Genomic DNA, 24,858 nt, shown 5'->3' with positions numbered 1-24,858 from the left:
CTAGCCTGGATTGGTAGATCTAATCTGGTTAGCTTACAACAAACTTAACGCAATTAGACACCCACTTAAAATAGCCTCTGGCTAACTGTCTGACTTTCTGTCCTATCTGTGAAACTGGCAAACAACATTGGGGTATCTGAAAACTTTGGTCCTATCCCACTTTATAAAAGATCTCCATGTATATCCAGAATATACAATCTGGCTTCATTTTGTGTGGCTTCATTGTGTGAGAGTCAGGCTTCAAAAAAAGAATAATCAAATCAGTAATCTGTTGCAAAAGTAAGGGTCAGACCATAATATGTAAAAGCTCTAACATGAGACATAAACAAGAGTCTGTCCTTACAGAATTCAGTGGTGTTACCGTGCCAGCACTTCCTTATTTCATGGGCAAAGGGAAAGATAAAAATGCATGAGTTTCATAATGGCTTCTTAACAGCATCTGGTTTAGAGGTTAGTATTACATTTGTCATCATCCAATACACATTTCTCACTACCTTCAGCAGTCATTTGCTAACCAATGAACTAACTGTAAATGTAGGAACATCCAAGGGTAAGTGAGACAGGGTTTTCTCTGTGTCATCTCTAGGAATTTCTAAGTATCTCTATCTGAAGAAAGCAGTCCTGAGATATTTCCTACCTGTCTTGCCAAAATGAGGGTTTCAGGAATCCAAACTGCTTTTGAGGTTAACAAAAGGATGGTTTAGGGGTTCACAGGACACATCTACACAAAGCCATTCCCTCAAAAGAGAGATCTGTGGCCTGACAGTGTAAGTACTTCAGGGTGATTTACAGCCCTGTTGGCTTAGACTTCTTTTGTGCCAAGTGGGAACACCACAGTTCCCTTGAAGCTCTAAGGCATAATGTCATGATTTAACCTCCAGATGTCAACTCAGCCCCACACAACTGCTCATTCACTTTTTCCCAGTGGGATGAAGGAAAAAATCAGAATAGTAAAAGTGATAAAACTCATTGGTTGAGATAAACAGTTAAATAGGTAAAAAAACCCACACAGACTAGCAAGACAAAACAAGACACCTTTTAGCAAAATTCTGGATTCTAGCTCTAGGCTCTTTCCATTAGAATAATCAATGATGATATTTGATGAGGCTCATTCAGACATAGGCAAATACAAATGATTTCACTCACTGTTCATCTGCTTGCTGATCTCGGGTTCTGGGAGAGATGTGAAAAGTTGAACTTCACATTCTGTATTTTAGTGGGATAGGGAACACCAAGCTCTGAGAAATTGTGTGTGGGCTTTTGGGAAGGATTGCTTTTTAAAAAACATGTAAAACCTCATCTACTGCCAAATATGCTACAAACACAGAAGATCAAATTGAGATTTCTGAAACAAAATGGTATAAAATTTCTAACAAGAAGAATTAAAATGATCAGAAAGTCCTGTGGGAATTTTCTGAGGGAACGTGGAAACGTTTCTTCTTATGCATTTTCTTTTTAATGTTATTTGAATATACATATTTGAAATGTGTTTCCTTTTCTTATAAAAACTGTTGAAAGGAAACATGTTTTTCCTAGCTTAATGTGAAATAAAAAAAAAGGAGAGAAAAAGGTCTATATATTATACTGAACATATATATCAGTTGTGCAAAACTTAAAACTTTCATTTATAGTGAACATCACCAATGCACTGATCCAGCCATGTGTTTTGAAGTCAGTTCATGTTTATGGAATTGTAATAATAACCAATGGTAAAATAAATTAAAATATTTATGTGGATGCATAGGCACAAATGCATCAGAGCTGAGCAGGACTTGCTGTACTTCGGTTATGGAGAAAAGGATGGAGCTCAAGAATTTCTCTTCTGTTTCCCCTGCCCCTTCACAACAATTCATTCATTCAATTGTTAGAGGAAGCACATGGAGACGTCATGCGGAATGAATTTCTTTGATGATAATAAAAATCTCAGTATAATGTAAATAATACCTTATCTATGCTGTTAATTGAGGGTCAAATTGAGACCTGAGAGACAGTAAATGGACTGGGAAATAAGGGAGTGTTTGATGACAGCAAGAGTGGCAGAATTTGGACCTTGGAGCAAGCTTACTCAAGTGAAGACCTGGAGGCCAAATGCAGCTCATAATGCCCAGCCAAAGCTCCCGACAAATTTGCCTGCCTGGGGAGCGGCCTCAAATCCAGATGGGATGAGTGATAAGAGCCCTGGGATCTTACTCATGCATATGCACGAGGCAGGGAGAAGTAGCTGCAAGTAGTAGCTATAAGGGCACAAGCACATCCCATTCTTCCCATGCTTCTGAACATACTCCCACTTGGGTATTGATCTGTCTACTCTTCATTATTTTTTTGTCCTTTCAAGAAAGAGCATACACTTTTATTTTTTTCCCAACTACTCTGTTCTGAGTGAAAACTTAAAAGCAAATTCCTTGAAGATGTTTCAATAGTACTTTACCTCATTTTTTTAAAAGAAGCCAAAATTTGAGCCCTAAAGTACACCCACGAAGATAATTCTCTATGGTATTTCTGCATATGGTATTTCTACTTCCTTTTTTCTTAAGCTGGTCCATTGAAAGAAGTGCTTTGGCTTGAATTCAAAAAATATCATAAAATTTTCACATAAATAAATGCTTCAAACATAGTTCCATGCTTGTCAGTTGGTGAATATGTTTAAATGATTGTTATAAAAATTGTTATACAAACTATAAACAGAGGATTAGAACAGTCGATGGAGTACGTGCACATTGTACATTTACACAGCTTGCAAGTTAGAATAGGATTACCTGCAATGACTGTTTACCTATGATAAGCCACAATGGGTAACCTTTATACAGACAATCTGTTAGTGAATTTATGCATCAGACTCTTGATGGTCACACTGCTTGTATCTTAGCTCACTTCTTGGCCTTGTACTGAAGATTGTCCCTCCATGCAGTCTCTGGGATGAGTCTTCTGTAAGAAGGACTGATGCTAGGCAGCACTGATGCAAGACAGCCAGCGTCATCTGGCCTCCAGGTAAGGGAATGGTCCCTGCTTTTTTTTTAAGCCAACATCATTTCATACACACGCTCTGTCTCTTACGCATGAGATTAACACACTCTTATCTTTACCTGGCAGTACACGTCTTCATTTCAACCTGGCAATTATGGCCTTAGGTTAATAGGAAGACAGATGGGGTGTCAGCATAGCAATCGAATTTTGAGTGCCTTTCCCTGAAGTTGCCCCTTAAGTGTTGAGGCACTAGAGGCATAAAGGCTAAAGAAACCTTACTACCTGCCAAACTCTGCTGCATTAACCTGTGAGGTATTATTTTGGAACTTATTAATATAGAAGATGCAGTGAAATAAATGAAGTTATATCACTCTCCATGCCCCTTAATATGTCCCTTAATATGCCATATTAATATGGTCCTTATAGGGCAGAGGATATCCTGTCACTAGTGAATTTCCCTAGAGAATGCCTTGGATGATGGGACACCTCAGTTCAGAGCCCAGACTTGTGAATGAAGGTCAAAACCCTACTGCTCTCCTTACAATCAAGGCTTGTCCTGCATACCATACTATCCAATATTATTTCAGCAACATGTTTGTGTTGCATATACTTGTAAGGTCCACAGGTTTATTATTCTAGCTGTTATCTTTTTTGGGGTGGTGTTTTTGTTTGTTTGTTTGTTTGTTTTAAAAAGTAAATCTTCTAGTAAATTTTTTATGCTACAGTTTCATGATTCATTCCAGCTTGGCTTTAACACAAAGTTTTTCCACCCACATAGAAAAGCATGCCAAGCCTCCAAGGTTTTGCAATATTCTTTTGTAGTATTACTTTTATCAGGCAATCAAGTAAATATTAATATAACTCATTTTTTTTAAGGAAAAGCAACTTTTCTTGCCAACTGCACAACTTTCCATGTGATAATTTGAAGTATCAACATGTATATTCTTTGAAAAATTCAACTTATATATTCCTAAACATCTGTAGTGTTAAACTGCTCATGGGTATGAACTTAATATCACAAGCATTTTTACTTTTGTTTTTTTTTACATAGGTTGTTTGTGTTGATCAGGACTCAAAGTCTGTTCATTTTATTCACTTGAGCATTCCTATTTGACTCAGAGTAGGTAAAACCCAGCAGCTTTATGAGCACAGCTATATGTTCTGTTGCAAATAGTTATGCTGGCATGTAAGTTTTAATGTTATTATAGCTTATTCTAGATCTTGAGAGGGCATAACCTGCAGCAGTTTCAGTACTTCCAAAATGATAATAGCATTATTTAAACTGACGTATTTTACCAGTTTAACAATATAATTAAACCAGAAAAACGTTCAGGTCTAAATCTGATGTCAGAGCACAAGAATCTGGCTCATATGCACTTCAAATGATGGGGTTTAGATGATTATTTTAGAGACGGGTGAAAACATAGATACATAAGATATACTGCCCAGTTTCACAATCTTTTTGCATGATGAATCATTTTTGCTCACTTACATAGGTGAATAAGTATTGTGGCACTTCAAGTGAACACAATCCAAAGTAAAAGTTGCAGAGTAGAACCCATAAAATACACAATATACCAGATAAGCTTTTCAGTCATGCTGCGAAATAATTATTTCCTGTCATATCACTGCATGACAATTTTTAGTTCATGATCCAGTAGTTCCTACTCAGTATCCTCTCTAAGATTTTTAATGCACTGCAACAGGAATATAGCTACCATGCTTAACCCATGGCTACAGCTGCATAGAATTGTAGTTCCTTGTCATTAACAAACTAGAAGAGACACGTGTTCCTTATATTAGTTAACAAACACACACACACACACACACACACACACACACACACAGAGAGAATCTATTTCAGGTTAACTGAAAGGAATTTATTGTATAACTTTCAGTTCAACCACTAAACCCCAAAATCCATTATTTGCACAGTTCTATTTCCAGCACACATAAATATGCCACTCGTGTTCATTATTAGTACCACAACTTACCTCTGTCCTTTCTTCCCTGTGAATAGGGCTATTCTTCACACTGCCAGCACTTGTTTAGCACTTCCATTGCATTCATTATGAGATATTGAGTAGGATTCAGCTTCCCTGAATTTGAGCTATATAACACAAGTGTCTGTATCTGAGCTTGTCCAAGTCCCCATCAGAGTTAGGGGAAAGCTCAGATCCAAGCCAGTTTCCTGGATATAGATTCGTTATTGAAGTGTTAGATGCTACTTGCTGTCACCCTTAGGCTGCTCCAGAAGAGCACGGATCTTGGGTCTTACCTTCAGGCTTTATGAAGATGTCTTATATTCTTGATGGCATCTTAAATGACGTTAGAAGGTTGTGCTTAGGCAAGCTTCAAATTCTCCATTAACTTTAATAGGAGCTTAACACCCAAGTGAGGTGCAGATACCTACACTGCAGACACCATAAATTAGGCTGAGCTGAATCCTGCTCACTGAGATCTGAAGAAAACAGACACTCATCTGTTTTGGGGCTTATGGAGAGTTCTCTGACTAACCTATCTTGACTAATTTGGGGCTATTCTGCATTCAGACATCCTTCTCATGAGGTACTTTTTCCTTTGTAGTTATGCCTAAAAATCTTACACATAGGCTGAAAAAAAAGTAATTTACACACTTTGTGCATCCATTTATGTCATTGTAATCCATTACTATCTGGCATAATAAAACACCCAACAAAGCACAAAGTCAAAAGGATTATCTACACACAAAGTGTGAACTCTGCACCAAGGAAATCAACTAATGCTCAGCTGTCCATAAGAACTTTCTTTAAAAGGAAACTTACTTTTTTCAGACCACAGTCAGCACCATCTGTAGCCTTGTTGCGTTCAGCAGTGTGTAGGAGAACACTCACCCTTGAGTGACCAAAATAAATGGTCATTCCAAAAGGCTCTCAGGACTCTAAGTTGAACAAAATATCTTTCTAAGACAGCAGACAAAGTTTTTTAAACAGCACTGTTCCACTCTTAATGCAGACAAATGGAATAACTGCAAATTGAAATGAGGTGGTTCTGGATCATTTATTGACTTCTCTCAGAGCTCTGCAGTGAGTGTCTCAAAACCTGAGCTATCTAAGCCTACAGTTGCTTTAGCAAATCCAGACCAATGGGAAGAGGTGCTGAGGAATGATGGGTACTCTGCACACATTTCAGGGGTTTGACATCAGACTAGTTCTAGTTTAGTGCTGTTGACTGAAGTTCCATTAGCAATGCAAGGGTGTTATGTAGTCTTCTGGAGCACATTTTCTAGTTAATGTCGTTCAAAAGGAATCTTACTTAAATGCTTTGAGAGGCTCTGTGATGCAAACCAAAGTTTCACTGAGCAGCAGGTCGAGGGAGGTGATTCTGTCCCTCTACTCTGCCCTTGGTGAGACCTCACCTGGAGCACTGCATCCAGTTCTGGAGTCCTCAGCAGAGGAAATACATGGACCTGTTGGAATAGATCCAGAGGAGGACCATAAAAATGATTAGTGGTCTGGAGCCCTTCTCCTGTGAGGAAAAGCTGGGAGGGTTGGGGTTGTCCAGTCTGGAGAAAAGAAGTCTCTGGGGAGACCTTATTATGGCCTTTTGATACTTAAAAGGAGATTATAAGAAAGACAGGGAAAGACTTTTTAGTAGGGCCTTTTCTTATAAGACAAGGGATAATGGTTTTAAACAAAAAGAGGGTAGATTCAGAAGAGATACAAGACAGAAATATTTTGTGATGAGCATGATGAAACACTGGAACAGGTTACCTAGAAAGGTGGTGGATGCTCCAACCCTGGAAACATTCAAGGCCCGGTTGGATGCGGCCCTGAGCAACCTGGTCTAGTGGAAGATGTCCCTGCTTGCTATGAGGAGGTTGAACTAGATGAGTTTTAAATGCCTCTTGCAACTGAAACCATTGCCCTGATTCTGTGATTCTATACTAGCAAGGGGTGGTCAGGAGATTCCCCTCAAAGTAGCACTCACAACCCAAACTAAAACACTAAAAGACAGCTGCCTGAAACATCTCCTTCTCCTATCTTCTGATTGTGGTAGTAGATTCTGCTTGTAGTTCCTGGGATGCCTTTGTACAATGTATATATTGATTAATCTCCAGAGATATTTCTGTTCCCTAACTGCAGTATTCATTGGGATAGAAAAAAATCAGAAGTCTGGGCAGACATGGATATTAGTGTCTTTATATGATATGACTGTGGTTGCCCAAGTCCGTTTCCCAAATTACTGATTTACATTGAAGAAATTATTGTTAGTAACACTCTTCACCCAAAGTTCAGCCCAATCTCCAGAAAATGAATTGTCAGCATTGTAATACATTAACTAAGCTGGGTTTCAGTGAGAGTTTTGCATTGCACTCCTATGACTGTACTAGTCTTTTCTTGTCACAACAAATACCTGCCACCTTTTGCCATTTCTTTGTATAAAGGAGTGTATTTGTATTTTACTGATTTCATAGTCACTGTCTTCCTAGCATGCTTCATTCATAGCTTCTTTACATCTTTATGTTTGGTGATGTAGTAAATGGAAGATGAAGGGTTAACCGGTTTCCAAAGGGTGCTGTTAAATGATGGTTGTCCTTCTGAATCATGGATTAGCAAATAATCATTTGTTCTGATGATGTAATATTTGTAACTTACAGTAATGTTACTAAAGGGAGGAGTTCTGTGAAAATTGGTTTGAACTGGTCTCTCTGGTTTATGATCCTTCCTGTTTCCCTGCTAACACACTGGCTTAATCTTACTCAGTAAACACGTTTGTTTCCTAATTCTCCTTCAGACCTTGATTTGCAAACATCTCAGGGGAATCCTATCCTGCTTTTAAACCCAAACGCATAAAAAAAAACCCCAAACCAGCACTTTTGCACTAAAAAGCAAAAGAAAGCACTGATTTACTTCCAGTCATTGCATTCTAACTTGGCATAAAATTAACTCCCTGGAGATTGCTGATAAATACACTCATCTTTCTAAGCTTTCATTTGGCTAAGAATCTAAAGTATATCAAGGGTTTCTTTTTAAGGCAGTTCCCGAGAGGCAATACTAAATGTTATATATTGTTACAAGAGGTAAAAAAAAATCAAAACCAATTCATTTATATTAATATATTTTCTACTGGAAGTATATAACGTTTAAAGCACTTACAGACAGCAAGTGACATTTTTTTGTAGTTGCTAAAAGTTACTGTTTCATTAGGGCTGCAGACTTTCTCAGCAATATCTTGAATATGTACTGATAAATCCTGAAATGGAATTCTGCATTTTTTCTCGATTTTCTGCTCCTTTCCTACCACAGGGAAGTGAGTAGGAGTAACATCATCTTGTACTCATTCACCCTGTCAGTGACCATTATTGAAAAATCAACAACTGTTATCTGTTGTCATACCATAACATGTAAAGCAGATGGTTACTTTCAAGTATCATATACCAATACAGACGGTATTTCTGCTAATGAAGACTAGTAAATATTTAGTTTCTAATGATGCTATCGTGTGCATCCAATTGTGTACAATAAAATACAGCATATGTGAAAGACGTTGCATTCAAGATGAATAGTCATGCTTAGACTGTGGAGTGGACAGGATGGAGGAAACCATTATTCTGCATGATGGATTGTATTTGTGGATTTGACAGTTGCAGGGTGGGTATTCCTAGCAAATGCCAAGCCACTTCCTCTGTGTGCAGCTGGAACAAGCCTCAATTTACAAACCACCTTGAATATATAGTCCTGGGCACAGTCCACCACTGACTTGTATCTGTTATCTGTAATAGCACCACAACGTCTCTGCTTACCATCACATGAGAGATTTCTTACTAATCAGAGAAAGTGGATTTTTACAAGAAATTCAGTGATATCACTACAAGCTCCATGCCAACAAGAAGCAGTGGAGCTGCTTTTTTACTATCACAGTTTATAAATTATTTTCTCAGCTGAATATTGAAGATTATGTGTGCTATTCAAAAGAAGGGCAAGTTAACTGAAAAAAAAAAGTGAAGTAGGCATATATGTAGGATTATGTGAGAATGTTCCCAAACTGTGAAATAACTCAAATAGATTGGCATGCAATGATGCATAGGTCAATCAAGTCACAGCATGCTTCTATTTAGTTTAATAGTAGATACTCTAACATTTGTAGTTGCACAGTGCATAGTCAAACAGTATCACAAATGGATTTTTTTTGTGTGCGTTCTTCAGCTCATATTCTATTCAAAGCAATGTAAGGTTTTTCTTTTTCTGATTCTTTTTTTTTTTTACAGCTGAATAAGTCTCTATTTGTTTTCTTACTATTGTTAGAAAACACTTTGGTAAGAAGCTATATTTAATATATGTTGACCTTGATTTTTTCTGAAGAGTATTCATCATATACTTAAGCACTTAGCTTATTTTTGCATCTTAAAGTCGAATTATTTGGGTAGTATCCAGTGGTTAGTGGCAATGCGATCCATTGACCCACTGCCAACAAAGATCACTGAAATCACGGGATCCCTTGCTTTCCAATGCTTCACTCATTCTTAAAGATGAGAACTGATATATCAATGGTCCTTTTGTTGCTGGAACAGAAAGGCTGGTTAAAGCTGTGAACACAGTCCATGTTAAATATAACTTCAAAATTTGCTTTGGTGCTGAGTCACAACTGAACCAAACATTTTAAAAATTGCCACAGAACAAAAAATTTTACATTTTTATTTTAAAAATTATCTTGGAGAGGAATTCTGATTTCAACCCAAAAATTTCTCATTGTTAGTAAAAGTTACAATTATTTACTTACTTTTATGGCTTCATTGTGGAAGTCCATAATAAACCATATACCATAACATATTGTTTGAAACAGGATTGCAGGATAATGGAAAGATACAGTAAACAGCTGGCTTCTCTAATTTGTATGTTGTATGTTTACGTGCTCCTTTTGTTAAGTACCAAACTGTTTCATCAGGACAAAATCACAAGATACTTTGATCTGAAAAATAAGGTAAGATGTTTCAATGACACATTGCAGCCACAATTCATCCTACCTAACATTAATCACCTATGTAAGGCATGTAAATTAGGGGGTTAGTCACCTCAGACTCCCTCTAATGTCGCAGGAGGATGATGGGCACTTTCTCAGGGTGGCAGGGAGACTTAGTGGCTCCACAAGAGTGGAGGGAGCCAGGGTGGCTGGGCTGTAACACTGGTACCTCAGCGGTGGAGCCAAGTATAGGTTCAGGCACTACCTCATACCTCCTGGTTTCCGAAACAAGTCAATGAAATAGTGTAATTGTTCCTACTTTGTAATTCACTTAGGAGATGGGTTTTCTTTGGTAGGAAATATAAGTAAAATCTTTCTGATTCTACAAAAATTTCTGCGCCATTAGCAAGCAAATTACATTTGGTCCAGATAATCCCACCAGCTTCAGCTGTGAGCAGTGCAAAAGTGCTATATTCATAGAGGTAAAGGTGTACTTTCATTCTTCAGTAAACTACATTTATGACTTCAGAAATGGGCTTTAACAGGACCTGGAAAGAAGCCAAATCAATTTGCTCTTTAGCCAGATCAAGCAGGAGTGATGATTTTGAGGGCCAAAATGGGAAGATTAGGAGGACACCTGAACTGCAAGATGAATTCAGCAAGAAGCACATAAATCCCCTAGCTGGTTTTCTTTTTTTTTCTCTGCATTAAACTGTTTTTTGTTTTGCTACAAAAATGTGAACTCAGAATACATTATTGCAAGCGTATGGCAACGCCATTATGGGATAAGGCAGATACATCTATGTGTCATCTTGAGCAAAAGTAAAGGGCAATGGAATGAGACTGGTATAGTGTAAGGTGTCAAAGGTAAAGAAGCCTCTATGACTAAAAGCTTTCTAGATTCCTAGAACCAGAGATCATGGAAAAACCTGTAGGAACAGAACTCTGGGGGTCATCTACAGCAAGCCCCAGCTCAAAGTGGAACTATTGCAAATACTGGAGCATCTCAGCTGGGCCTTTTTCAGCTGAGACAGCGTAGAAGTCCCCCAGGGATGGAGATCCCACAACTGCTCTAGTTTTTGTACTAGAGCAAGTCACACAAAGACATAGAAGATTACCACATGGTCACTACCTTCAAATAGATCTGCCTTTTCAAAATCAAAGATTGATGCTGGATGGAGAGAGAGGTTATTGTACTTTGTATGTATCACTGCTCCCATGCAAAAATTTTGAGGACACTGGAGGTAGAAGCAGTAAGGTGGGGAAGATGAGACACTGCCTCCATTTCCTTAGTTCCACTCAGTCTGATCTCAGAGCCTCTTTTCCTCCAAACCTTTCAGATCTAAGTAATTGTATTTCCTCAGAGGACTCCACCAACTCCCAAATAATCTGACGTTCTTTTCCCAAGGGGAAATTTCCTCCCTTGGTGCAATTCCCAGATTTTACACTTTGCTCTTCTAAGTGTCAACTATGTCCTGACTTCTCTCAACCCTTCCTCTGCTCTTCTGCAGAAAAATCCCTCCCCCTTGAACTTCCCAGATACTCTCTTTCATCCTTTCAGACTAACCCCCAAACTCAAAGTTCCAGTTTTTCCTGTCCATCTGATTTGACCTCAGACTCATTGTCCCTCACTTGGACTCTTGCTTCAAGCTTTCCGGCTCCTGCCAACACTTCCTTTCCCCATATGGAAGTGACTCTCCTGTGCCACTGCCATCTTGTGCTGCCACCATCACTTTAGAGATCAAGCTCCCACTGGATACAAAAACCCAGGGCATTCTCTGCCTAACCCTTCCTGCTTTCTGGATTTCCCTAGTGTTTCCTCTGCTTTGGCAGGGATTTAAAGACCTCACATTCTTCACTAAGAATACACTTTGGTGTTTGTTTAGTGTTTACATCCAAGAAAAAGAGAAAAGACAGAATCCATAGATACAGTAGAATATAACCTTCTTGCCATTGTGAATATTTGAAGTCATTGTCAACAAAACTGATCACCTATAATGGAGGTTAAATGAGAAATACGTGGGTTCAGAAAGAAAGTGCACCTAGAAAACAGCAAACTTATATAACTAAATGAGAAAATTGCTGGGCTGTTAGTTAAGGTGCAAAGGAACTCAGACTGGCATCACTTAGTCTTACAAAGAATAACAAAAACCAAGTACAGTTGTAGCCTGTACATCTCGGCATTGGATGGAAACCAGAACCTATGAATAGAGCTTTAAAAACACAAATAGGTGAGGTGCCCAAGACAGGATTCAAATCTGCATTAACACCATATTTCCCATGCAGGATCTTTCAGCTACTTTACAACGAATACAAAGGCAAAGATATGTCTTACCTGGCGTTCAGAGACCAGCATCTGGAAGAAGGTGTCTACATATCCTCTTTCTGAAAGCATACTTCTAAAATGGGCTGGTGATGGAAATGTTTCTGTCTATTTAGTACAAGTAAGGTTATAGAGGACAAAGTGAGAGATCAGAATTTAATTTCCTCCAGTCTTTCGAGTGCCAGATGTCCTACTTGTTTAAGTTGAATTGAAAGGGTGTTGACCATGAAGTGTATAAGCAGGTCCCTGCCCAAAACTACTTTGTGCAGGCTACAGAATAATGTGTCTATTTGGAGGTGCCTGTCTAGAGACTTTCAAAGTTTTTTGCTACACATTAATACAACTTGAAGAGAAAGAGTAGACAGTGTGCATGAAAACCCATCTCTTCCCCTCTAAAGAAAGTCAAATCTGATGAGAGGACATTTTCCTTGGAAAAATGTTAGTTTCAACCCCTTCAGTCAGAACAAAGTGTTGAATCTGAGCCTAACTTCCTTAGCAAATGACTTAACCACAGAATTTTGTATGAAAGGTGGGTGGCAGATCCTCCTCCACTGTCTGTTCTAAAAATCACCCACAAAGCTTTTTCCAAGGAGCTTTCTGGGTGTGTGTTGGGTGTTTTTTTTGAGAATGTCTGTAGGTTTGAGCCCCCCAGGAGACTTCAGCAGAGGAATTCCTTGCTTCATTGGTGGGAGATAGCAATCAGGCTGCTTAAACTGTTCTGGGCACATGCCAAAGCAGTGCTCTGGACACCCAGAAGAGCTGAAGCTCAGACAGGCAGGTGCCTTCAGCAAGACTCAAATAAAACACCTAAGCACTTATGGTGCAAATGGAGAATTTCATCAAAGAAAGTGAAAAGTGATTTTCCCTATAATGTAATATAATGTACTAAAGTACTCAAAATTTTCACTATAAAATTTATTTCCATGCTTAAAATTACCCCACTGACACCTTGACTGAACTAAATACATAAACCACCATTTCCCAGAGTGCGTTTGGGATTTACGAAGCAAGTATTCCACTGCCTAAAGCCCCCAAGGATTGCAGTCTTCTAGACATGCTTAGGTCATGTCTAATACATATGAACAGCACTAACTTCAACACGGGACTGAGCTGCCACGATCACTTTAATTCAAAAACACTGGTGTAGGAGAAGCAGTGGTGGTGGTGGTGGCGGTAGAATCCACTTTTGCATACTAGCCTATGGGATTGACCGCCTACACAGCCATGGATAACCCAGGTTCATTGAATTCTGGAATCAGACTGCAAGCATGGAGAGCTTTCTGGTGAAGCCATGGTGTTATCTGGCAAGAATTTTATAATAAGGTAATTATTGGGGGTTTTTTTATGGTATTCCTAATTAAGTACGTTTTGAAGAATTATGGAAGTTTTTCCTGTCGCAGTTGATGTCCTGCATGGAACAGTTTGTCCCACAGTTAAGTTAATTAATCTTTTCTGTTCAATAAGCTTCCCTGCTCTGTAAAAGAATAACTCAGTCTAACATGTCATGTTCCAAAAGCACCACATTTGGGACTGCACCACAGCCGCCTACCCCCATCTGCAACTCGGATGAATTTAGCCCATTGCCACTGAAAAGGGCAAGCAGTGACAGCAGCTGTCTGTGGGACAGGATGTTAACAGAGTGTGAATACAAGCCTCCTTTTTACGTAGATATTATGCAGATTATTCTTATTTGGTAACACTTGGAGTATACTGAGAAACTTAAACACATGCTGTTCAGTTAAGTAAACTATAAAAGAATATGGGAACCCAAAGGCACCGCAAAAAAAATAAAGCTCAACCTCATTGCCAGATTGGATTCAAAGTTCTGCAAAGCTGGTGAAGGTAGGCTGAAGAAAACAAAAGACAGCAATGCTATCTACGACACAAGAAGAAAAATAGGAAACTCAGCACAGGGTTTCAAGATTTCTGTGGAGGTGGGTGAGTCACTGTTGCTCACACTTTGAAGTGAGTGAGACAAGCCTGAGCATCATATGTTATTTCCTCTTAATCTGCAGAGAACAGGCCATCCCAAGCCATTGATGGAAGCCAAACACTTCAAGCACAAATGAAACGTGACTGGACACGGGTTTCTCTTAGTCAAGCATCCTGGGAGCCTAGAACCGCAAGTCAGACTCTGTCAGCAGTTGAAATACCTTTGGTTTACAGGTTAGCAACCTGGCGATAAAAATGAACTGTGGCTGAAACTAAGCCTACGTGGGCCTAATGTAATTAAGAGCCAAGTTTCATACCGCTATAGGGCTGATACTACACCCACTGAAGTCAATGATAATCTTTCTGTGAATAACAGAGGCAGATCTTTTCATCTCTTGATACCTGCACTTATAAGACAGGGATAACGGTACTTTCTTTCTCCTATGTTTGCAGCCTCAAAAACATTTTACAAGGACCGTCTCTTTCTAGGCATTCTATGTGGCATTTAACACCTCTAGGTTGCTCTCTTGTTTGGAATTTGAAGCTAGAAAAAGAACACTAGGACTGGCATGACATCTCCAACAGATATGTTTGTTGTATACAGACTATCACAGACTTTTGGAGATCTGAAGATATAATTCTATGGCTACCAATACAAACACTGTAGGTAAGGGTTACTGGCAGTTTTTGAAACCCCTGTCTAAAACCTCTGGGTTTTTTATTTCTTCTTATTTGATCTACTACAGTGGTATAAAGCTTGTGAAGGCAGCATAGCTGTTACATATCTCAGAATTTTTGTAGGACTTTACAGGTGCAAGGCTGACTCCACTAGTGAACATAACTGCTTAGCTGAGTTGGACATGTATTCACATAATGCTGTTTAAATGTGTAGCTCAACGTTTACATTAAGAACAGTTTCTACCATGTGCAGGATGTATGGCAAAAGAAACTCTTGCATGATCTCTACCGTATTGATTTGTGTTGATAATTGAGCTGGACTCTTCATTTCATCTTTAAGTCATTTATATGAATGTATGCTTGGTTTGTTTTTGGGTTTTTTTCCCATTATGGGAAGCAGGTATACCTTGCATAGACTGCTATTATTTGCTGCTTTGGAAGACATACTGGCAGACTCGTTAGTTTACATCCCCTGCTGGGCTTGGGTCTTCTTTTTACTTTTTTTTTCTTTTCAAGTAAATATATGTTTAGTTGAACATAACAAGCTGAAAAAGCACTTTGTCACCGTTTTGTAACAAAGCCCCACACCATCAAATACCATGTAAATATATACCCTACATCAGAGGATATTAATCCCTGTTTAAGCTTAAGTCGACAGAATCAGGACCTTTCTAGGGTCTAAGCATTTTATTAATGAACATGATCAAATAAAATTATGTTGATGCTTCAGACGAATATTTCCTCAGAGTCCTGAAATGTCCTCACTCAGACCTCTAGACCCTGACAAACTATTGTTACATCGCAGCATACTTGAAAGGTCACAATTTCAATAGAAAAGCCAGAGGTAACAGCCCACCAGTCCTTTGTAGCTTGCTGAGCCCTTCCATCTTGAATATCTGGTGTCTGTCTTAGTGGAACTGCACATTTTAAGGCTAGAAAATTCTCTCGAAATTACAGACTCTTTTAAAACTTTTGTAAGCCAAATACTTTGCTGTTGCACTTGGAACAAAACAAATCCTTGGGCAACTGAGCATAGAAAATAGGGCTGAACAACCTGTTCAGAAATCCCAACCTGCCTAAACACAGCAAGTTTCAGCTTGAAGCAGACTGATTGTGCTGAGCATGGCCTGAAGCCCACATAATGCAGCTAAACTTCCGTGTCAGTTAGTTATGAGTTTCAGTGAGCTGGGGTAGACGCTATTCTTTAAAGAGAAGGCTCCACTCATCTATTTGAATCTGATTTAGTTCTGCTTACAAAATATAAACAAGAAAAAGCAAAAAAAAAAAAAAAAATTGTACTGAAATAACCTGGGTGGCATTTTTTCAGTATTATAGACATCATAATCTCTTGAGATGATTGTAAGGGTTTTATGGATGCCAATATCTTTCACTGCTTACTCGGAAAGGTCCCAGATGTGGAAAATTTCCTTGAATCTCTCATGGTGGCAGTGGAAAAATGTAGAAAGGAGCAAAGGGTACTGATTCACTACATTGTTTTTTTCCAAAATGACACATGGATGTAATATTGCTGGGATCAATTAAGTCACATAAACATAAAACTGGGCCAAAGAGGTAGTGGATTTGGCTCAAAAGGTCTATTAATGTTTTGAGGAAGGGGGGACTGCCTCCTGCTACTTCAAAATAGCCTGCAATGTTTTTTATGTAAAACAACAGTGGCTGCCAATAATACACCAGACTGGTTGAAAACACTTTCACATGACTGCAGGTAAACATATGTTATAAACTAGCTGAGACCTGGGAAACCACTCTAGGCAGTGGTAGGCAGACAGGTAAACTGAGCTCCATCCTTTGCTTTTAGAAGTTCCAGTACATACTGCCGCAACCAGTTTTTGTTTTGTTTTTCTTCCCAGAGAGTCAGTCTGTAACCACAGACAAATGTTTTTCTCTGTTGAAACTCATCCTTATGGCACGACAGCCTGGCTAATTCTTGGTTATACTGCATATGTAATAAGAATGCTTGAACATAAAAGGGATGAAAGACCAAAGCAGGAGAAAATTTCTCTGCTAAAAAGCCAAATCTGGCATACCCAGATCTTTTTGTTGGTTCTCGATGCTCAGACTGGAGATGCGAACAGTACCCATTGATGCCATTTAGGTTTCTATATGTATTTAAGAAATCTTTCTCTTAGGCTTCTCCTTTGTCATTTTTTTCCTTCCTATTCTCTCATGCTCTGGATTGAACTCTGTTTAATAGCCCATGATATGCAGACTTTGTCTTCTAGTTTCTGTTGTCTAGAACATGTCATCTAGTTTCTGTCTTGTTCACCTTTTGTGACCAACCTTGGAAATCCTCCCTTAACTCACTTGTGTAATTATGCCAGTAAAAATTTCAACAAAATGACATTGAGACCTTATGTTCATGTCCTGTGACTGTCTCAAAATAGTCTAGTTAGCAGTTTAATATGAAAAAAAATGTTGTTCTTTGTTGCTTGCCGTAAAAATTCATCCTTGACATCTGAAAGTCAAACTGCTCTTTCTCCATACATTTAAAGAGCTATAAAAATTCAACTATGGAAATCTGGGCCCCAGTTCAGCAAAGCACAACTATTTACTTAATAACGAGGTTGATCCAGCTCACTTTTCTATGTATGAGCTGTGCAAGGCCAGCCAGAGCTAGGGGAGTAAGAAAATTTTTTCATAAGCGGTACAGGTGAGCATAGTTGAAGGAAAACTTAGTCATTTCATTCTCATGCGTATTTGTATTCCCACTTTCCATATGGTCAGGGATCCTCTGGCTTATGCAGGTGCTTACCACATTCCAGAGGGGGTTTGGAGCTGCCATTATGGACTGAGATGGATATTGCCAACAGGATCATTCTCACACAGAGATGTTGTTCAGCTACACAGCTGCACCAAAGGAGCCAATACTGTTGTTCAGTCATATTCCAACTATCTTTACTCACAGTGAGTAATTCTTTTGAAGTCAGTGTGTCTACGCAAGTGAGTAATGGCCTCAGGATCTGGCCCTTCAATAGTGTATGACGTGTTCTGTTTCAAATGCTTCTGCACTGTTGTTTTTCATTGCAATTTACCTACTGGAATTATCTTCTGAATAGCTTCTTTCCATGGATTCCATTATGTATATTCTTTTATTTATTACATTTTCACTTTGATCTGCATGCCAATCAAGATAAACTCAATAAAGATAGAATTTTAATGAACACAAGGAACTATGTGTAGCTGCAACAGCCAGTTTTACTAGTTTTATGGGTGTGTGCATTTATTTTTACTTGTGTAATATCCAGCTTGTAAGGCTGCGGTGTGTGAAACACTTCATATTCGTTTGCTTGTTTTAAAAAATGAGAAATCTCTATAATTTTCACGACTATCTAGGTACCTCATTTTATCTGTTTGAAAATTTTTCTTCAGTTAAAAAGAATTAAAGGAGACTGCTAAGAAAAACTAATACTAAATAGAATCATGAAAAAGATTAATATTTTTCAGAGAGGATACCCAGTAGTCTTTCAGAACAGGGACTGTTAACTGTGAAATGTCTACCACCTGGCTCCAGATAGGTTATAAATGGATGTTTCCAAGGTCAGGATCAAAGAAACTTAAACCTGTTAAATCCCTTTGCCTGGAGAAGAAAGGTTTGGAAATAAGCAGCAATAGTTGGGTATCTCTATCTTTTAGTAGACGAGAAGTGCAACAGGACAGAGAGGAACATGTGGAAAAACACACAAGGAAGGACTAAGGCTTAGATGGAGATGTTCAAGACTTTTAGCATCTTTCTTTACTATGTCTTTTGATAAGTAATGCATGGGTTACTCAAATAAGGCAATCAACACATCCTCTTGGACAGGCATTTTTGTACACGTCAAAGCCAATTAGGTTATGATCAGGAGATAAAGGCAGTCTTGCTCAGTCCAAGGTCCAGCCATAGAGCCTTTAGAGTGACGGTTTCTACCACAACAGACAGGGGCCAGGAAAAGGAGCAGGTTCCAATTGTGAGAGATGTTCAAAAAAAAAAGAAAAAGAAAAAGAAAAAGGGAAACAAGAGGGGTCTGTGGTAGAAAAGGTCTTGCAAGAGTATCTAAAACAGAGTTTTCTCTGAAAACAATGGAAGGTGCTTTAACAGGTAACAATGACCACAGCTTTGTAGGTATATGAAATTCGTTATAGTAAAACTATAATGTTGTGGACCTACTTCACAACATGTTGATTCTGGAAATGAAGTTGATACCAGCTGCCTGTAAAAGTAGATTTCTGTACAGCCATCTCAGATTGCTTTGCCATTGCTACTAGAATTTTATGCTTGTGTAGAGTGCTGAGGGATGCTTGGAGGTTTTGATTTCCCCCTTTTGGAGATACTTTGCACCACTCACCACTGTTGGTGGAGTGCTCTGAAGGGAGCACTGCAGCCTCAGCTGACTGGGTGCACTCACATATGCACTGCACAATTCCTAAAACAGACAAAAGGCAAATTTGTGCATAAACAATCACCTCCAGAGTACTAAATTGCTAACAGTTGCACTAGTTGAGTACCCACCTACCTGTCTGGAGAAAAACTGACATGAACCAAACTCATTCCCTTTTCAAATTCTGGTGACAAATACCTGTACTGGAAGATATTTATATTTTTCTTTACCAGAGGTTTACTACAGTTCAGCAACAGACAACAAAATCAGCACCATATGTCTAACCAGCCCTCAGTGAAACAGCAGTGGAGTATGAAGAATTGTCTCAGACTCACCATCATAATTCTTTTCTGTATACTAAAAGTGTTATGATAAACAAGGTAGATGAAACTGGCATCCAAATTAAGAAAAAAAAGCAGATTCTCTTTCCTAAATTTTCCTACACCACCTAGTGCAGTTTCAGAAGTATGAAGTATCACAGTTCAAAGATCATTAAATTTTAACCAGTTTCAAGAGTTCATCTGACTATCTTGATGACAATAACTAAAATGCTTCTCTAGAAAATAACAGAAGGATTCCAGCAATGTAGAGGTTGTAGCAGCTCAAGCAATTAGTGCCACAGAGATAATAATAATATTCAGTGTCCCTGAGACAGGGGAAGTGTGGAAAACACAGTTCTTCCCAAAGGATCAGGAAAAGGAGAATGGAGTACACAAATGATGAGACACAGCATGTTGTTGAAATAACCGAATATATTATATTATATACATTAGCCAAGGAAGGTACGCTTGCCTCGCAGTGATGCAGGATTTTTGACTGTTCATGATTTGTCAGTGCTTTGTCATAGAAATTGTTTATGCTTCAGTCTGAATGCATGTGTGACAGTTTTTGGTCCTAGTCTTAACATTTTGCTCAACCCCCCATCTCTTCTGTCAAGCTCTTTCTTTTTTTTTAGAGCTGAACTTTTCCTCAACATGTCTTTAATGCTTACCCATACAGCCGAAGCTTGGTCTGTGTTCAGCATTTCTGCAGGGACAGTTCTGTCACTACACATGGGATTTCCAGTTTTCAAAAATGTGGACATACCAGTAAGAGGCTTGTCTATGCTGGCCGTAGGCCTGGAAGTATACCACTCTTACACCAGCTAAGTATTCCAATGTAGATTCATAGAATAATGGACTGATTTAGGTCGGAAGGGATCTGAAAGATCATCTAATGTCTTGGGTAGGGAACCTTCCACTAGACCAGGTTACTCAGAGCCCCATCCACGCTGGTCTTGGACACCTCCAGGGATGGAGAGTCCACAGCCTCTCTGTGCAACCTGTTCCGATGCCTCACCATCTTTAAAGAATTTCTATATTCTACAACAGAATATTTCTATACTCTTTGCTTGAAGCTTTGTGGACGACTTCAAGCACAGAGTACATATCTCTGTATTTTGTTCAGATGTGATCGCAGTCTTCTGTCTTGTTTCAGGGAAAGTATTAGTTTGATTTGAAAAAGTGGAAGAATCTCATTTTTCAAGTAGAAATAATAAAGTAGGAATCATTTATTTCTCTTTACTCAGGTCTATGGTATAACAAGGTTTGAATTCAAATCATTAACAGAAATCTATTGCCAAAATTTGGGATTAACAACTGGACAAAAATCCATACAATAATAAAAATAAAAAAACTCTCTCACTGATTTAAGAAGCGAGAGAAGTGAGTTAAGGTCTTCTTTGGTCCTGATGTGTACTTTGGTATAACCTGCACAGTTATGACACAACAAGGTATAAATATAGTTTGGATACCAACCTCTGCACTTCCAAGAGCCAGTCCTGCTTCACTGGCTTCAAGTAAACCTAAAGAATGAAACCAGAATATGGTGCCCTACAGGCTGGGTAAATAAAGATGTGCAGCTTTGCAAGTTTCATCAAGGAAAGCCAACAGCAAGAAAAAGGTGTTTGCCCATTACCTCAAAGAAAATGAATGGTATACACCAGGCAAATAATTTCACCTCCCTAACCCTTGCCTCAAAGGGAAAACAACCACAGGAGGTGCACCCTTAGTGCATACGCACCTTCCTAGGTGGACGGGCTGGAATAACGAGCAGGTCTCCTGAGATCCCTGCAGCACTGTGGAACTGCCCATGAACTCTTACCAAGAAAGAGTCAAGTTTGAGTTGGTGGAGAGGGAATTTCAATGGAATACCTGGTAAAATCTTGCTGGGCAGAGGAAGCATCCCATCTGGGCCTGCTGACAGCATGAGGAAGCACACATACAGAATCTACCAGTGGCTTTGGCAGCTGTGGGGTGGTTTCACTGAACTGACTTCATGCCTCAGAGACCCAATGATGAGCCGCGCTGCCAGGCACCTGCCTTGCTTGTTCCCCAGGGCTGCAACACTTTCTCCACTGCCATGTCCCTCCAGGAAAAGGCTTCTGTTTTTGATTGGGCTGGGAATCCATGGCCTGTGGGCTGGGCTGGAGCTAGAACTCCGTTCCAGATGACCTGCAGCCACCCCAGTGGGAGGAAGGCGGTCACAGATGTCTCACTACAGCACAGAAGATGAATGTTAATTGTATTGTAGTTATCATAGGAGAATCCTATTGTGTGCATTAATGTGCAGCCCACAAAGAATGTGTCAAAACCCCAGATAAATCCTAGGCTAAAAAAAAATTCCCATCCTGTGACTACAGAATCTCCACTGTCCATGAATCTGTGGCGAATGATCTGTCATATCAGCTGCAGCAATGTCTGATCCTTAACATGCCTTAAAGCAGATAGTCTATCACCTAACTCTCCACACGACAGAGCCTGTGTTATTATTACAATAAGCATAACCTTGGACTCTGTCAGTCATTAAATTATGTTCGTCTCTTCAGTTAACAAATGGATTTTGTAATAAATGCTATTGACAGGACACAAGGACTTTCATTGGAAGAAATGTGGATTTAAAACAAAGTATTTTTTAAATTACTGTCACTGCCTCCCTAAGATCTTGCTTTATGGTGAACTTGCCACCGGCCACCGCAAGAGAGGAGCCCCGAAGAGAAGATACAAGGACTCCCTGAAACAACATCTCAGTCATGGCCATATTGATCAACATAACTGGTCTACTCTGATCTCCAATCGGGAGGTCTGGAGACACATTATCTTTAACGCTGTTGATGCTTTTGAGAAAGCACGCAGGATCACCCTTGAGGAGAAAAGACAACACAGAAAGAATCGTGCCTTGTCAATACCACCTGAGTCTTTCTGCTGTGCCTTTTGCAACTGGACGTGCTTATCTCGTATTGGCCTTTTTAGCCACCAGTGCACTTGTAACAAACGTGAGTAGAGCCCTTCCCAAATCTTCGTTTGCAAAGCCTAGCCATGAGTGAGTGAGATAATCGCGTTCACAACTTTTTTTTCCAAAGCAAAACTGTCTCTCCATTGCCTCTGATGCAAAAATAAATGAAGCATTTCAGTTTTCTTTTAAATAGAATGCTAAATTCAATTTGAAATCTGTGCACATTTTCTTCTCAATTAATTCAAGGCATACATGACAACAAAATGTTATCAAGATAACAAGAAAGTCAATTATTCTCACAATCTTGTCTCATTGACTATACTGAGGGCAACATCCAGAGATCACTATTTGTAGGTAAGTACATTTGTAAAAGACAAGTGTTCTGAAAAAAACACAATGCAAAGTGATGCAAATGATGCAAATGTGACGCAAATGAACATTCTTAGTGCCAGTAAAAGTACTGAGATAGAGTTTGGAAACTGGAGAAGCTAGACAAAAAGCAATTGGAAACGTATTGTACAACTAAATGTCAATATGTACGTTAAAAACAAATGTTACAAGTGTTCTGAGAGAGAGATTAAAACTTTACCCTCTGTGAATAACTATTTGTGAGGAAACAGATTAAAGAGGTATTTGCCATCTAACAAATACCTACAATATTACAGCAAAATTATCTAAAACATAATTCCAATTTAGAAAAGGTCTCCTATGAATATTCATGAAAATCATCAAGTAGTAAGAAAATACTAACATCAGAATTATGAAATTTTTTGTCTGGAAAAAAATAGTAGGGTGTCATGCTAAAAATACACCACTTAAAGAACTCTCCTAATAATATATTTTAAAACACATGTTTGATTTCAAATGCAGTTTTATGGGGTGGGTCAATGAATCAAAGGAATAAGGCTGGAAATGACCTTGAGAGATTGCTGTGTTCCCAGATCATCCCTACAGGCATTTATCTAACTCATCCTTAAAAGACTCTAAAAAAGGAGATTTTCAATGCCCTCAAGTGAATCTGTCTTTTTATGGTAATCTCCTCCTGTAGTAGACTTTTGTATCCTCTCTTCTGTCTTCCTCTTTTAGACCAAGGAATTGTCTTTCTATGGCTCTTCTTTTGTGTGTCATGTTTTCTAAACCTCTTACTCTGATTCTTATCCTCTCCTGGAGTTTGTCTACATCCTTGTTCAAGTCCAGCACCCAAAAGTGGGCAGAGTCTTCCAGGTGAGGTTTCATCTACATCAAACAGAACTAATCAGTCAGCTCCTGTCTCTTATAGATGATGTCCTTGATCACATCATACTGAATTCTTCTTGTTCACAACAGCCTCAGATTGCTGACTTGCCTTCCTTCACAGTAATCTCCAAATCCTTTCCTGCTGCTCTCATTATTCTTTATTTTATTTCTGTGGGGTTTTTTCCCTCTGAACTGTTCTCTGGGTTTCCCCCTGCTTAGTTTCTCTGTGGATTTCAGGTCATCCCTCCTCTTTGCCCATTCAGTTTCTGAAGATCTCCAAAGTGCTTGGAGTATCATCCTGTTGGTGCCATCCGCAAATTAACTGTGTGTATGTATGCTCTCTAGCCTGCTGTCTAGACCCCTCCTGAAAAACCAGATTAAGGCTGGGCTGAGGACAAAAGCCTGCAAGGACCCCACTTGGAAGGACTTCACAATTTTGCAGTGAATGTTTACTCTTTAAGAAAAATATTTCAGGCTGTCCTTCTTCCCAATTAGTTATTATAGGCTGTTTTTCCTTACCTTGCTCATTATATCATGAAAGATGGTGTCAGAAAATTCTCACCAAATATTTATCTGCTGTTCTTTCACCCTTCAGCAGGTTAGCTATCCACTTAAAGAAGGAAAAGGGCAAATTGCAGTAATACTTTCACACTGAATCATACAATCCTTATATTCTAAAAAAACATCGAAAGTAAAACTTTTTTTTAAATAAATGCCTGAACTTTTCTATCAGTGATTTAAAAAACTTCCCATGTTAAAAAAAGAAAAAATACAATAAAGACACACCACAGGTATTTATAAATACTTCTGATCAGACAGCAAAGGAGTAAAACTTACACTTCACTTATAAACTGTTTGCTTTGGCATCTGCCATATAATGTGTCTGTACAAAGAGAAGGCTAGTCATGCAATATAATTATTTTCCCACCTAATTCTTGTCACAAAGTTTCCTGAAAGTGCAGTTTATTTCTTCACTCCCTGTATGTAACCTCAAAATAGTATCTCATGGCCACAAAACTCTTATGTTGTGTAAATATCTTCTGGGGCATTTGATCTTTTCACTCTTCTTTCCTCCTCTTCCATTAGCAGTTTTTATTGCAGCCGCTTGAATACAAGGTAATGAAAGCTCAT

The sequence above is a fragment of the Pseudopipra pipra genome, chromosome 2 (assembly GCF_036250125.1).
Source record: "Pseudopipra pipra isolate bDixPip1 chromosome 2, bDixPip1.hap1, whole genome shotgun sequence".
In the NCBI taxonomy this organism is placed as follows: Eukaryota; Metazoa; Chordata; class Aves; order Passeriformes; family Pipridae; genus Pseudopipra; species Pseudopipra pipra.
Note: the sequence above shows the minus strand (reverse complement) of the source record.